Raw genomic sequence first — 16,165 nt, forward strand, 5'->3', positions numbered from 1 at the left:
CTGCTTGGACGAGCGTTTGCCAGTATAGCAGCAACCCTCGCTATCTACCTTAGTTTATTAATGTTTTTGGTTCCTGTGTCATTATACTCACATATGTATAGTATATAGGCTATGTTTTCTCTGTGTTTGTGCCTAATGTGTCTTTGGATTGCTGTATCCAGTGTGTGACTACTTTTTCATCCAAATTGTCTAATGTGACACGAAAAAAGTTTATGAATCTTAGGACTTATCACATAACGTTGCCAGAATCTGCAATCACATCAAGGGTGTAGTCAGTTATACTCCATATTACCACGGCATACACTTTTTTGACAATAATTTATTTATTTTTTCGCAAAAGTTTATGTTGAAATTAAACTGAAAAAAGCCGTAGCATATTTGCCATTCTTTTATTTTAACTGGGTGAGCTGGTCCGAAGACATTTTCCTATTAAGATCTGAATTATAAGCAATAAGGAGATAGAGAGAGATAGAGAGAGAGAGAGAGAGAGAGAGAGAGAGAGAGACGCTTTCAGGATGTAAAAGCACTGCATATCTGTGACCATCTACAGGCATGCAAGAATTTATACACCATGTACAATCATGTTAAAAACAACATTACAAAGAACAGGGACACTAATTATTCCATTTTCTGGAAAAAAAAAGTCCAGTAAATCCCAAATCTGGACTGTTTGAGTAGTTAACAAACTATTTTTATAGAATTTGGAATTTTAGGTTAGATAACTTATTTACTACAACCTATGTTACTTGTCATATTTATTACTTATAATATAATATTGTCTATTTGCTATATTGCCTGTTCTGTACAAATATTTTGTTTTAATTTGCATATATATGTGTGTATATACACACACACACAAACACACACACACACACACACACACACACACACACACACACACACACACACACACACACACACACACATATAGTTGTACTAAAAAATTATCATGAAATCACCCTAATGACTGGAAATTACATTTCAATGGCACAGGTATAATTCCAGAATTCCATGTCATAAGGATGGCCTACCAGGAAAGGTTCAAAACGCTGTCCCCCTACTCAGTTTCTTATAAGCCCTTATTGGGAGATTTATGCCTTGCATTCCATGCCATTCCACACCATTAAGGATCCAGTCCTGTTGGATCTCCTCTATTTTCACAATTCATATAGCTCCACTCATACAAGAAATGGAGACTTAAAAAATCTCCACCAGCACATAAATAAAACACACTAGGGAGACAGTTTTATTACCTAATCCCTAACCCACATTTAAACAGAATTCCCTGCAAGTTAAACAAAATGATACCCTAGTATCCTTCAAATTAAACCTTGCTGACAGGTTTTGTATCCATATATTAATCCGAGACTGACCTGTTTTTTCTTCTTGAGAAGTGTGGTACAGCATGACGGTGGGTATTGGCAAGGCATAAATGGTCATGTATCACAGCTGCCTGCATTTTCTATGATTCTGTGCTCTTGTTAACAGCTACCTTGTGTCTTACAAATCACATCTTTTTTCATATGCACAAGTTTACCAAAACAGCTTTCAAAACCCTCAGCTTCTTTAAGAATTAAGTAATTACAGACTCACCCACACTGATCTTAACTACAGACTGTCATTTGAATAAATGATCCTTCAAAATCTAAGTGCATGGTTCCTTCTCTTACTCTATAGCAGGTCAGAACAGCTGTTCCCGAAGGCTCTGTACTGAATCAGATTATTTCCATTGTTTTCACAAATGCCTGCAGCATTACCTTTCCAAATAGCACCCCCCACTTTTCAACGCTGATGATTTGGTAATATGGGCTTCTGATTCATCACCATAAAACATCAGTTCAGCTCTTACTAGCCACCTCAGAACAGTAAATAAGTTCATATTCATATAGCAGTTCATATATTAGTACTAGGCTGGCTACCCTTCTGGGCCACCTTAAGCCTAGGTAATTATCCCATGTGAGAATCAAACCCTGCACCTTGTGCAGAGTAAACCCCTCAACCAATACACCAACCTCTATGCCACTTAGCCTTAATATAAAAAAAAAAAAAAACTGAAGACCTGCTCTTTGGAAATGGAAATGACAAGTGTCTGTTTTGGGCACCTAATACTGGCAATCTATATTCTGTCCTGCATTTTAAATATCTTGACTTCTGGTTCAACCAGCAGCTCACTATTAAAACCCATATGGTCACCACAGCTATTAAATATAAGGCTGAAATATAGTATGTTGCAAAACTATATCTGCTAACACATGAAGCCGAGTGCAACAGTAGAAAAAATGTACCCCATTTCATGGACTATGGGAGTCCACTGGTCACTTGTGAATCACATGCCAATAACAACGTGCTTTAAATAGGGCTGCAGATAGTCTGTTTCTGATGTCCTTGGCAGTCCCCCACTTGATACCTCACTAGATATGAGGAGGAAAAGTTGAGGAGCATAATACATTCTTGTGCCTTATCCATACTTCCAAGGGGTGCAATGTTTTATTAAAATCTGTTATGTCTGCACAATGTGCAACCGGTTCTTGTTTTATGTTATTATGTTTTCCTCACCTCATTTAGAAGTAATAAGAGCAAGACATGGCACCTGCTTATAAGAAGTAAAAAACAAATCACGCAACTTTGCTTGAACTATGTTGTAGCAAACAGCTGAACAGCTATTATGTGGTTATAGTGCTTGCTACAACAGCTGATAGCAAACAGCTGCCTGTCATTGTTATGTACTCATTGTGAAACTGTAGCAAGCAACTCAAGCAACTTTATTCCTAAGCAAGCTACTAGTATCTGGCTATATAATTGCTGTTGTTACAGACATTGAAAAAAAAACTGCTATTATTTACACTGTTGCATGTAATTTCATTAGCAGTGATTTTGTAGTCTTAGCTGAATAAATAATTGTCAAAAATGCTTTCTGTTAACTGAAAGGTCAGTTCCCCTTCAGAGCTACCGATCATGTCCCCTAGCCACTTGCTCTCAGGGCAGCTGCCCTCTTTGACTTGTTCTTCCTCTGGCTTTGGCTTCAAGTCCTGTTAAACATAGGTTAAGTGTAACAGTTTTACCTCTTGGTAAAGCTGAAGCCTTACAGCCAGTAATTCAAGCTAACTTTACCTCCTGCCCCTTTCTCTCCAAAGCTGTTTACTTGGAGTACTGCCCCTCACTGAGGACCTTCCTGTAGCACAAAATGTATAGGTTCATAGGTTCTAGGCCCATTGATGTTCTTGGCCTTAGAAAGAGAGCATTAAGGACCTGCTCCCTTGTGATAGTAAGGGGAGTTATATTTGATGGTATTTCCTGAAGTAAAGTTGATGGGGGAAGAGAGGGGTAAAGTTGGAGCTAAATTTGTCGGCCAGTAGGTTTGCTATATCTTTTGGCTCAGTATAGGTGGCTCAATTTACAGTGAGCTCTGCACACAATTTTGTATTACCTTTGAGGTTGCAGACATAGCTAAAGAATGCAGTGTAGCTGTCCTTGGCCTGGGAGGCCATTTTTACCTCAAATTTGGCTTGGTAAGACTTTATTTGTCCTCTGAGTTGTTTGTTTAGCTTGATGAGAGTGCTTTTATTCTACTGGGTGCTGCACTACCTAATTTTTGCCATGGTTTTCGTCCTTCTGTTATACACCCTATTGATTTTGTGATTCCACCAGGGTGGCTTGGTTTTTGAGTTAGTTCTGTACTTCTTCATGGTGGGTACAGCTGCCTCTATGCAGCTATTAACATACGTGTATAGGGTTTCTGTGAACAGTTCTGTTTATGCAACAGAGTTCTCAGGGTTTATGGAGGCTTAAAATTTTGGCAGGTTCTCACTTAATAGCAGGAAGTTAGCTTTAGAGATTTGTTTGTTTGTTTGTTTGTGTCTTTCGGCTTTTCCCGGTTAGGGGTCGCCACAGTGGAACTCCGGTCCGCTAATGATTGGCAGTAGATTTTTACATACTGGCTTGCCGGGCCTAACGCACAACCTTCAACGAAGGAATGCCCATTCACGCATGTCACTACACATAAGACGCTCTAACTGAGAATCGAACGGGCAACATCTAACTGTGAGGTGACAATGTTACCGCAGCACCACCACCGCAGTTTGTAGGAAGTTAGCCTTAGAGAAGTTCCTGAATATTCTGGGTTTTGTTGGGGGTCCAGGTTTTATTTTTACTTCAAAGGACACCATCTTGTGGTGTGACCTTACCAGAGAAGACATTACACTAGGGAGTATGCAACACTCTCCCATATTAGTGAAGACCAGATCCAGTATAGTTGCACCCCTGTTTGGTGTATTGCCAATCTGGTCCAGGGAGTTTGTGTTTACAAAATCCAGGAATCTCTGTGCCTGTATATTTGGTGTCGTATAGGATTCCCAGTTAATAGTGAGGAAATTAAAGTTGCCCATGAATATGGTATTTGGTTGGATGGTAAGTGTTTCCAGTAGTTTAAATACATGGTATGGCATTCCTGGGTCATAGAGGGAGACCTATGGCTTGCAAGGAAATGATTTTTCCTATGGTAATTTGAACATAGAGTATCTCAAGTGCATTGCTCTGTTTGTCTAGCCTTGAGGTATATTTTGTTTTTTATGTAAATCGAGACACTTCCACCTTAGTCCTTGTCTGTGTAGCAGCTGGTGTAAATGTGTGGAAGGCATTATAACCTTGCACTGTTAGCATGCTGTCTGCAGTTTTAAGCCATGTCTCAGTGACTGCACATATATTAGCATTATCCAGGGTGAAGAGAGCTTCTAGGAAGTAGAGTTTTTTATTTAAACTTTTAGAAACGAACAGTAAAACCTTTAGATTTTCTTGGTTTTGATTTGCTATGTCACTTTCAGTTTGGCATTGCCTAAAAAAGACACTATGGGAGAAGACTGTTTTAGCTAATATTCGAAAACCTAGAGGGGAGAGGTGCATACTATCCCTGGTAAAGCAGCATGGTTTGTTGACCATCTCCTTCCATGCTGACAGATATTGCAGCCCTTTAGAATGACAGCAGAAACTAAGCCAATTATTAAAGTCATTCATCTTTTGTTCGTGTTGTGGCATCATCCTTGGAGAAGATAAAATGCTGTTCAATGCTAGGCTTATACCAGCCTGGGAAACATATTTTGAGAGCTCTATGATGTCTCTCTTCATATAGTCTAGCGAGGTACATCTCAGGTCATTTACATACACATGGCCTATGAGTCATACTGGTACTTGTGGTCCAATTACCTGAGTGAGTGCATAATGTGGCAGATCCTAGCACCCGATAAGCAACTGTCTGTGACTTTCTCCTTACTCTGCCTGGTGAAAGGGACATCAGTGTGTCTCATGATGGAGTCTCCAATGACCAGATGTTGGATTGTGTGGTGGCTTGCCTTATGGTCTTAAAAGTCTAGGCTCCATGAGATGACTGTATGTGTTGATGTGGGTGTTGTTTTGAAAGAGTACATTCGGGGCTGCTGAGGGTATTTCTTATGTGTACTTCATCTAGGAGGTTTAGGAATGTTACATTTAAGTGCCTCAGCATATGTGAGTTTATATGGGTGCAGAGTGTGTACTATAGACAACCTTATTGACATTAGGACTACTTTTATGTGAGACAGTTGCCTCCAGTGACGTTGTGCAAATACATCCCTCACATACCATATCAGTTTGTTTGAAAATTAACTGATTGTCAGTTGTTTTTAGATGGAGTTTTTATACTGGAAATTTTGTCCTTGAGATACACTGCCTAAACAAGGCACTATGGGGGTGGCAAAAGCCTTAGCCAGTCGCTGAAATCTCAGCTGTGACAGATAAAGATTATCTCTGGCAAAGCATCAATGTCGATCATGTCATCCCAGGCTGACAGATACTGGATCCCCTCAGAATGACAACCTCAAGGTTATGCTGCTAAGCTCTAGGAGTCTTAACATGAAACTGCACTCACTGGAAGCAGTCCTCACCTTGGAAGATGCAGACATTTGTGTAGTCACAGAGACCTGGTTCAAGACTGTAGAGAACATTCTAGTCATACCAGGTTACACCTCCTTCCACACGTTAAGGCCAGAAACTGAAGGCATGAAAACTAAAGGAGGTGGTGTGTCAATATTCATTAAAAATAAATACGCCTCCAGATTGGTTAAACAGTATGATTGCCTGGAGACACTTCAGGTAAAATTAACTATTGGTAGGAAACCTATTCAAGTCATTGTCAGCTACAGGACCCCTCCATGATTCAGGACACCCAATCTGCCTGTTTGGATCTACTAGAATCTATCAAGATAAATCCAAACACCATGGTTTTCAGTGACTTTAATTACCCATCCATTGACTGGGTAAATTAAACATGCTCAAACTCACTTGCCCAAAGCTTTCTCAACTTCATTAACTCCAATGCCCTGGACCAGCTGGTTAACACCCCCCACAAGTGGTGCCAACATCCTGGATCTGGTGCTTACCAATATGGGGGACCACTGCAGCACCCTCACTGTGAGGTCTTCCCTGGTGAGATCTTACCACAAATCAGTCTCATTCAAAGTAACTATCACACCTGACCCCTCCCCAGCAGCAACTAAACTAAAAAACTTCTTCAAAGCAGATTATAACCTCTTATGGGATGGTATAAATAGCTTCAATGCACCTCCCCCCTCAGATGGAACTGACAACTATGCTGAGTTCTACACCACTGCTTTATACAAATACCCATATAACTACATTGACTTGGCTGTATCGGATAGAAACAAAACAAACACATCGAGGAAGAGCAAACTTGCCTGGTGGAAAACTGCCATTAACAAACTTTACAATAAAAAGGGAGAAATTGCTGTCTAAGAGTAAGAGAGAGTGAGCCCTAAACTGGATACACTCCATCCTCAACTTAAACAAGCAAATAAGACTTTTTGTGAAATCCTCCAATGCAAACTACAAATCCAAATTAGCTTCTTCAACTAAGGGCAACCATAAGGTGTTCTTTAGTTACATCCCTTAACTAAAAGGAAAGGCACAGATTTATGCCAAACTGGTAGTTAATGATACCACATATACTGAGTCTGTGGACATAGCTGACCTGTTGGCCGACAGGTTCTGTGAAAACTTCACTTCCCTGTCCCCGTGCAATGTACCCCATGACATCCTTACCACCTGTCCCTGACCTTGTATCACTAAAGAGCAGGTCATAAATGTCCTTTCTAAAGCCAGAGATACAGCATCTATGGGGCATGATAACATCCCAAGCTGCATTCTTCATGGGCTCCAACAAGAATTAGCAACACCATTGGGTACTCTTTTCAATCATAGTCTAAGCACCAGCTTCATCCCAGCTGAATGGAAAATGGCCACTGTTATTCCGTTGCACAAAGGTTTTGCTTCCATTGACCCCGGGAACTATACCCTTAATAGCCTGACTAGCCCTGTCTTACCAACAAAGATATAGGTAATCTCCAAACAATTGGCCCTATTCAGTTTGGATTTGTCAAAGGGAGATCATGCCTGTTAAACCTGGTGGACTTCTTCGCGACAGTTACTAAGGCCCTGGATGAGGGGAAATCTGTGCATACAGCCTACCTAGATTTAGCCAAGGCTTTTGACACAATCCCCACTCAGCCATCAGTGACAAACTTAACCATCTAGGTATCAACCCTTATATTATTAGATGGGTCGCTAACCTCACTGATAGAACACATATAGTCAAAATATGGGAATCCGTCTCCAACAGCAGACCTGTAACCAGTAGTGTTCCACAGGGATCAATCCTGGGACCTCTACTGTTTGGAACCTATTTATTTGAAGTACAAACAAAAATTAAAGTTCTGTGGCTGACAAAGTTTGCTGATGACTGCAACCTGGGCATGGTAATAGAATCTCCAAAAATGTCAGTATCCTACAAGAGAGTCTTATACAAGAAAACAACTGGTGCCAAAGTCATAGCGTTAAACTTAATGCAAAAAAAATGTATTATGATCCCTTTCAGTACAAGCGATGTTCCTGCTATCTGCTACATCAATAGTAACACCCTAAGTATGCACTCAGTGGTGAGAGACCTGGGCACATAGGTTGACAGCAACCTTACCTTTGATCACCATATCTCCACAGTGGTTCTGTATTGCTCATCTCATATGTAAGGGCATTGCCTCTAGAAAAAAAGAAGTTATAACCTTCCTGTACCCTTCCCTCATCAGGCCAGTAATTGAGTACAACACCCCTTTGGTATGTACCTTTCCAAAGACCTGCAGCAATTGGAGAGACCACGGTGGTTCCTCACAAGGAAAATTCAAGGTCTTCAGCATCTGTCCTATGTGGATAGTCTGAAAATCACTGTCACTTTATTCTGTTTCATACAGGCTACCCAGAGACGATCTCTGCCTTTGATATAAGGCAATCTCTGACCCTGCTTTATTGGAAATGCATATCCGCAAGTCAAATGCTACATGGGTTACTTGTTGTAAAGACCTTAACCTGGTATGTAACATTAATAGAACTTGCTGGAGGGACAGATTTGTTTTCCAGAGGTTACCACACCTTTGGAACAGACTACCACTTCATGTCAAACAGAGCATCTCATTGGCCCTTCTCAAATGCAATCTGGATTATTGAATGGGTAACCATAAATTCACTGCTGGGGTACCACCTGTGTCCCTCTTGGACAGGAGCAATAGGAGCTGATCATGGAAATAAGGGTAGAACCTGGCTAGGCTTGTAAGGGACCTAGGGCCATTAGCCTAATAACTTCCTATGATCCTACATTGCCTGAGGTTGCCCATATTCACCAAACTGGTGACAGAGATAAGTGTAAAAGTTCATATCCATGGCAACAGACACTTTTTATTGATGACAGTTGGAGTGAGAATATAAAGCAATGTCAGGAGGATCTGGTTTACAGCTTTGAGTACAGTGCTTGTCACTGCAAACTAGTTGTCCTGTGTACAACTAGGTATTGGTAAAATTCAAATCATGCTGATACAGGAAAAATGTCACTCAAGGTATCTGTGGTTATACAGGACACTGCCAAACTCTTGAGGGGAAACTAATAAGTAGATCCTGAATATTTAAGGATGAAGTATTTAGACAGATATTCTAAAGTTAGAAACAAATCAATAAGTACCTACTGAAAACAAAGAATTAGCTTGTCAAGAATGAAGAAAATGGGGGAGTCAGGTGAATGACTACTGCCTGGCTACTACTAGTGTTGGTCTCACCACAGCTTCACTCTGCTGGATATAATGTTCCTCTGCTTCTTCTCTTACCAGAAGCAAAACATTAGCACCAGTCCCAAGAGGAGAAGCAGGCCACAGCTTAGTTTGTGATCCACAGTCTTGCCCCAGATGATGCAAGGGTCTGTAGGCTTGTAGATGCCTTGAATAACAACCAGACCAATCAGGAACATCAAGCACAGACACTCTCTGCCCAACCAGAAACAGGCATGAATCAAGGCACTTCACTACTTCTCTCACCAGGAACAGAATATAAGCACAAATTCCAAGCTATAACCTATGAAGCAGTTATTAGGGTTTCTGGTGATCAGCAGTCATCAGAAAATAATGTCCCTGTGCTCCTTCTCTCTCCAGGAGAAAACAGAAGGACTTATCTCAAGATGAATGCTGAGAGGCAGAAGGTGATCTCTCCAATAATTGGTGGTCTTGCAACAGATATTGCAAATTTTAAAGATAAGATAGACAAATATGGTTAATATCCTAAACACTCTGCAGTGTACACTAAGCAGATATGAAAGATGGGGTAACTTAAGCTTTAGCTAAGTGGAGAGCCACTAATTTTAAAAGAAAAAGACAGACTGAAAGGGAGGTGGTCACTTTGTATTCTGGTTGAATGGAATACAATGGGATGGCCAAGAAATTTAAATAGTTAAAGGGGAGTGATTTTACAAAATGATAATTTTGTGCTTACTCACAATAGCCAATGAAAGGGGAAATGGATGAAGATATGTGGTCAAATTAATGAAAGGGGCAAGCAATTAGAAAGACAGTTGAGTTTAAAACCACAACGGCACCAGGGTGGGAAGGTGGTAAAAAATTCTATGTGACTCACAAGATACACAGCTGTGGTCTCTTTCCTAGTTTTAATGTGTAATTAAAAGCAGAATACAAGTAAAATACAGTGTAAAGAGAACAAATCACAACATACAAAATAGAAGAAGACAATAAAGTAATACAAAATACAAGAAAGCAAAAGCAAAGTAACCTTTCCTTCACAGCACGTTGTAGCAGAGTCTGTGTGAGCTTTTCCAGTAAAGCTTTGAAATTCCTTATTTTGCCCCTAAATAAAGGGGTTAGTTCCCAGTTCCACCCTCAGTTCACAGATAATTAACCTTAATTGTTCTATCTTCTGTGTGACTCCTTAATTGGCATGTTCTAATTTCTGTGTGACTCACAAGGAACACAGTTGTGGTCTCTTTCCTAGTTTTAATATTTAATTACAAGCAAAATACAAGTAAAACACAGTATAAAGAAAACAAATCACATCATACAAAATAGAAGAAGGCAATAAAGTAATACAAAATACAAAAAAGTATAATCAAACTAACTTTTCCATCACAACAAGTTGTAGCAGAATCTGGGTGAGCTTTTCCAATAAAGCTTTGAAATTTGTTATTTTTGCCACTTAAACAGAATGTTTAGTTCTCAGCTCCACCCTCAGTTCACAGATAATTATCCTTAATTTACCTGTTCTATCTCCTGTGTGACTCCTTAAAAAAACTGGTCTAATTTCTGTGTGACTCACAAGAGACACATCTGTGGTCTCTTTCCTAGTTTTAATATGTAATTAAAAACAGAATACAAGTAAAATGCAATGTAAAGAAAATAAATTGCAACATACAAAATAGAAGGCAATAAAGCAATACAAAATACAAGAAAGCAAAAACAAACTAAAATTTCCCTCAAAGCAAGTTATAGCAGAGTCTGGGTGAGCTTTTCCAGTAACCATTTCATCTCTGAACCTGCACTCATCTGTCTTCATTCCTTTCACACTGTTAACCCTTATTTTATACATTTGCATGCTTCACAAAATTCTGCTGTTACTAGGGTCCCAAACTATCCAACTTTTTCACTTTGAGTATCCAGTCTAACTTTCTAACACCAGCCAAATATTATGCGTAACTGTGAGTTTGGGAATATTTTGCATTTAGATTCTTTATCAAAATGCATATCCTACATTACTATGAATTTATGATTCTGTTATTTCAGTAGTTTCAATGCTGAATGAAGCATTTTCTTTGCATATAGTACTCTGTCAGCTGTTTGAATTCTTCTTCCTACCGTTGTAATTATTTTTCTGTCATTATGCAGCATAGCCATAGAAGAACCCCCCCCCCCCATTGAATTCTCAGGCCTTGCAATGCTCAGTCATGAAATATGAAAAAAAGAGACTTAAAATACAGGCTAAGAGTAAAACACTGAGCATCACTTTCTCCTTTTAAACGTGTTTTTTGCAGGGGCAAACCCTTCATACTCCCCAAGCTTATATATGCCAACTCCAAGATCAGAATACCTTGCAAAAAAGGGAATATTTTGAGACATGGCCATCTTGGACTTAGGCTGGGATTTACAGAGCTTTTCTTGTATGTGCATTAACATCTGTGGCTGAAAGGATCTGTTTCTGCAATCATGGGAAGTACAAGTCAGGGACAAGTTTAGTTGTTATGAATATATGAATAAAGACTTCATTATTTGCTAATTTGCATGTCTCTGAATCATGTGGTATTACCACTGGTGCCAATTAACACTTTTCTGTGATAATAACCAGATATGCATTGAAATGGCACAGGCACCTCACTCATTCATTCTCCTACACACATGTACAAATTCAAACACACATACTTGTTATTGGTTAGACAATGCTTTATGATGCAAAACCTATTGTTTTGTTAACTATATACATGACTTATAATAATAGTTAAACAGTGTTGCTGATGTTTAGTGGTTTCCTCCAAGTTCTACAGGCCTTGCTTGCTAGTCTAGAGGAGTTGAGAGTTATGGCAGCAACAACACCCACACTCCCATGCAGATTTACACACACACACACACACACACACACACACACACACACACACACACACACACACACACACACACACACACACACACACACACACATACCTCTACTCTAATGATCCCCTAATTAACTTCCTACTGTAATCACCCAGGTAGACATACAGTCACATGCACACACACACTCATCCAAGACCACTCTTATCTCTGCAGACATGCACACACACTACCACACACATACCAGCCTCCCCCCAACTACCTGTGATCTTGACTTTTACATGGTCTCCACCATTGACTACAATGGGCAAATGCAGCATTTCAGCCATGTTCATTAAGATGGCCGGCTGTGCTAATTTATGCAGCCTAACAATGTCAGAATCACTTGATTGTCTAACTACCCTAAGTGGAGGCAGTTCTAGGCAGAAGAGCACATAGCTAATTAGCGTAGATGATTCCCCTGGAATGTCTTATTAATAATTTGCATGGCCTTGGAGATAGCCCACTGTATTGATTCTAACAACTGTCTAACATCACTGCAGTGGCCTGTTTCTGAATTGGAAAGTGTTACTGTCAGTGTTTTTTCTGCCCATGTTAGTAATTACCACTGGCCTTAGTATATGAAAATCTGGATTTTCGGTCATTCAGATTCCACATTATTGGACTCAGTTTTATGATTCTCAGTAATTCAAATGGTTAACTGAAAAAAAAGTGCATTGGCCCACATTAAAAATAAACAGATAGATGTTTGTTTTGTACAAACACATATGCCTATGTATGTAAAACTGTTCAAAACTCATGCAAATAGAGATAAGTAAAATTGACAATTGAGTGACAATATTGAACATAATGAATATGCAAGAAATGTTTTCTTTTTAATAAGTACCAACTATTTCTATGACTGGAGTGGATATAATAAACTAGATTACCTTGAGAATTGTTTTATATGACAAGTTCTGGAGTTATGCTACCATTACACTGCTGGGCTATTTATGAACTGATAATGATGCTGATTTCTTGCAAATGTGTTGCTAAATATAAAATAGTTATGGAAAAAATTGGCATTTTAGCCTATGATTGATGAGTATGTCTGATTTTAACAGAAGCATTGGGTACTGCTAGCTCTCTGAAGCACACTGGCAAGAGGGGTCTATATCATGCTGTTGAACTTTTAAAAGTTCAAACGCCATATGGTCGACACCATATAATCAAACATTTAAAAGTTTGAACGTTTCAACAGAGATCTCCGTACAGTGCGTAATGGGAAAATTTCCCTTTTCTACACTGTAGTGTGATCTCAGAGTTGGTATATTTTAAAGAGCGGGGAGTGTGTGGAGCGCAACCCCCCACGTGGGGGGTGCAGGGGGGCTTGCTCCCCTGCTTAAATCATTCAGGTAGGTTTTTTCTTTGGTTTATTTTTTTTTTACATTTTCAAACTTTTAAAAGTTTGATCATATGACGTTTGAACTTTTAAAAGTTTGTGTATGTGATATAGACCCTGCAAGAGTGGATGGACTTTTTAGAAATAAATGGATGGTAACTAGTATTGATATTGGATGTAATAATTGATTGCTTTCAAATATATTTTGTGTTGATACTGGATGTAATAATTGATTGCTTTCAAATATATTTATTTTGGTACTTGCGTATTATCGCAACCACATTCCATCTAATGCAACCACATTCCGAGCAGGACAAGTGGCTATTTTCTAAGCGATCGGTTCAGAGATCGTACTCACCTTATTTTCTGCTTGACAAATGGATGGCCCACAAATTTGGAGAGGACAATGTTACCATCCATGTCACTAGCACATAATTTCAGGGTTTGATCGATGAGACGATCATAATTTTGTGTACTGCGTGGGGCTTTATGTGCTCCATGTAGGTGCAGTTACGGGAAAATATCAACATTTTTGTTGGCTTTTAAAGGCATAAACAGTTAACGGACGGTGTCAGCAGGGCAGTAAACAGCAGGGGGGGGGGGAGGTTCTGATAAAATACTGAACAGTGAAGTCAGTAAATAACATTTTACAATGTAAGATTTCGTATCCTTCAGGAAACACTTGCGAAAGCAACTCCTGTTTTTGTCACAACAAGTCTGTACATGTTTTATAGCAGCTTAAGGAGACCTTACCGGACTTAACAATTATAAACCTTTTTTTTAATTCTGCTAGTGTCAGTTGCTGTTTACAGCATGCAGATTTTATTGTCTAATGTGGGACACGACCATAACTATCTTACAGGGTGCTTAACATTTGCAGAATTCTGACAGTTAATTCGCCTAATGGTATGCCTTGTAGTTTCAATCAGTACTTACGTGGTTGCGATAATACGGAAGTACCTTTATTTTAAATCTGTCAGTACTGATATAATTATCACACGTGCAATGAAATGCAGATTGCAAATGATAATGCTGCATTTTTTATATTTTAATACATTTAGAGGAAATTCTGGTATTCATTCCACAGCATGCCATCCTCCTGTGCATTTGATGCAAGGTTGTAATCCACCTAGGGTGAGGTGTTGTTTTAGATTCGTCTTCTCTGCCTGAAAATGCCTTACATTTGAGGTTCCATCTGCCTTAGTTGATGGTAGCTCATGTGTATGTAAAAGATCCCATCCCAATTATTGAAAAGAGCAGGGGTCCCTTATTGTCTGGCAGTTAGTGCAGATGATTATGACTATGTGCAGTTAATGAGCTGCTTCCTGAAGTCCCAGGTTTGAGTCCCTTAGCCTCAATTTGCCTTCTGTGTGATTGAGCAAGTCACTTAACCAAACAGTGCTCTGGGTTATTTGAGAAATTGGACTAGGCTTCTCAATGGTCTTCTGGATCACATACCTACTAATTGTCTACGAGTCTATACATTTTGTGAAGGTACTTCTAAAGATATTAACTGTTCCAAAACAGCTGATCTAACTGCTAGTTCAGTTTGCTTGTTACAGTGGAGTAAAAGAAGACTAGGTGAGGTGTGAGAAATAAAGACAAGTTTTACTAAGTCATCAGACAAACATATTCACTCATATATGTTAGTAGAATTACTTTTAAAGCTGCATAAATAAGCTCAGGAATCTACAGGGAGAAAGATAGCAAGAGACTAGAAGGTGCAGGCTTAGATTCAGATAAGAAATATGAGAGATATTAAACCCTGGTCAGGTATGCACTAACAAGGACATTAATAGGCCAACTGCTCCAAATCTGCATGACACATATGGAGGTAGGCACCCTGCTGTGGTAGGTTCCTTTCAGTAGATGCGGAGTGTTATATAACATGTTGCATATTACCCACTGGTATATTCTGACAGTGTTCACTGCAACAGGTAACAAACACATACCCAGATGTCTGGCTCCATTATTCTGAGCAAACACTCTAATGCAGTAAAGGTACTGGGGCCCAACCAAAGGGGGGGGGGGTCAAGCAGATAGAGGATAGTTCTCCTTCCTTAGAGGAGTACATGGTATTCCACAAGTGGAGACCACTGCCTACTCTAGATAAAGTGGTTGGAATTAATATTGAAGCAACACAGTTTTTAAGGGAGTACACATTTGTATTAAATTCTCAGAACAATGGATGCCTGACTAAAGCTTTTTTTGATTTTTAAAGATCTATTAGATGGTTCTAGGCCTGTATCTTCTGGCAGCTGATATCATTTTTCCTCTTCCTTTTATTCTGATCTGATGATTGCCCTGCCTGCAGCCTTAACAAAAACTTCATGAAAATGTATGGGTATGGTTCCCCCTTTCAAATCCTGAAAGACTAATATCCCAAAATGTATTTTCGCGAGATGAAAATAACAAAAGTTAAAATCCTGAGCCACGTTAATTTTCCCAGGGCAAGTAAAGATTTGCCCATTGTGGGGAGATATGCCCTTTTCCCCAATGTAGTGCGATCCTGGAGTTGGTATATATAATTGGGGGGGTATAGGTGGCATAGCCCCCACTTAGGTGGGTTTCCGATGGTACAGTGTGTACTTTGTAGTTTTGGGCAAGTGTTTACTTGCCCTGGGAAAATTTATGTGCTTCGGGATTTTAACTTTCATTATTTTTGTCTTGCAAAAATAACTTTTGGGATTTTTATCTTTTGGGATTTGAAAGGTAATCCATGGGTGCATATTCGTGTGTACTGTTAATTTTGAACCTGCGTACCTTAGTCATGCTTCCTTTACTTTTGCATGAACAGTGTTTAACAGCAGTGATTTCACATTTCTGAAATAGC

The sequence above is a fragment of the Protopterus annectens genome, chromosome 7.part1 (assembly GCF_019279795.1).
Source record: "Protopterus annectens isolate FY-2018-M chromosome 7.part1, PAN1.0, whole genome shotgun sequence".
Classification (NCBI taxonomy): domain Eukaryota; kingdom Metazoa; phylum Chordata; order Ceratodontiformes; family Protopteridae; genus Protopterus; species Protopterus annectens.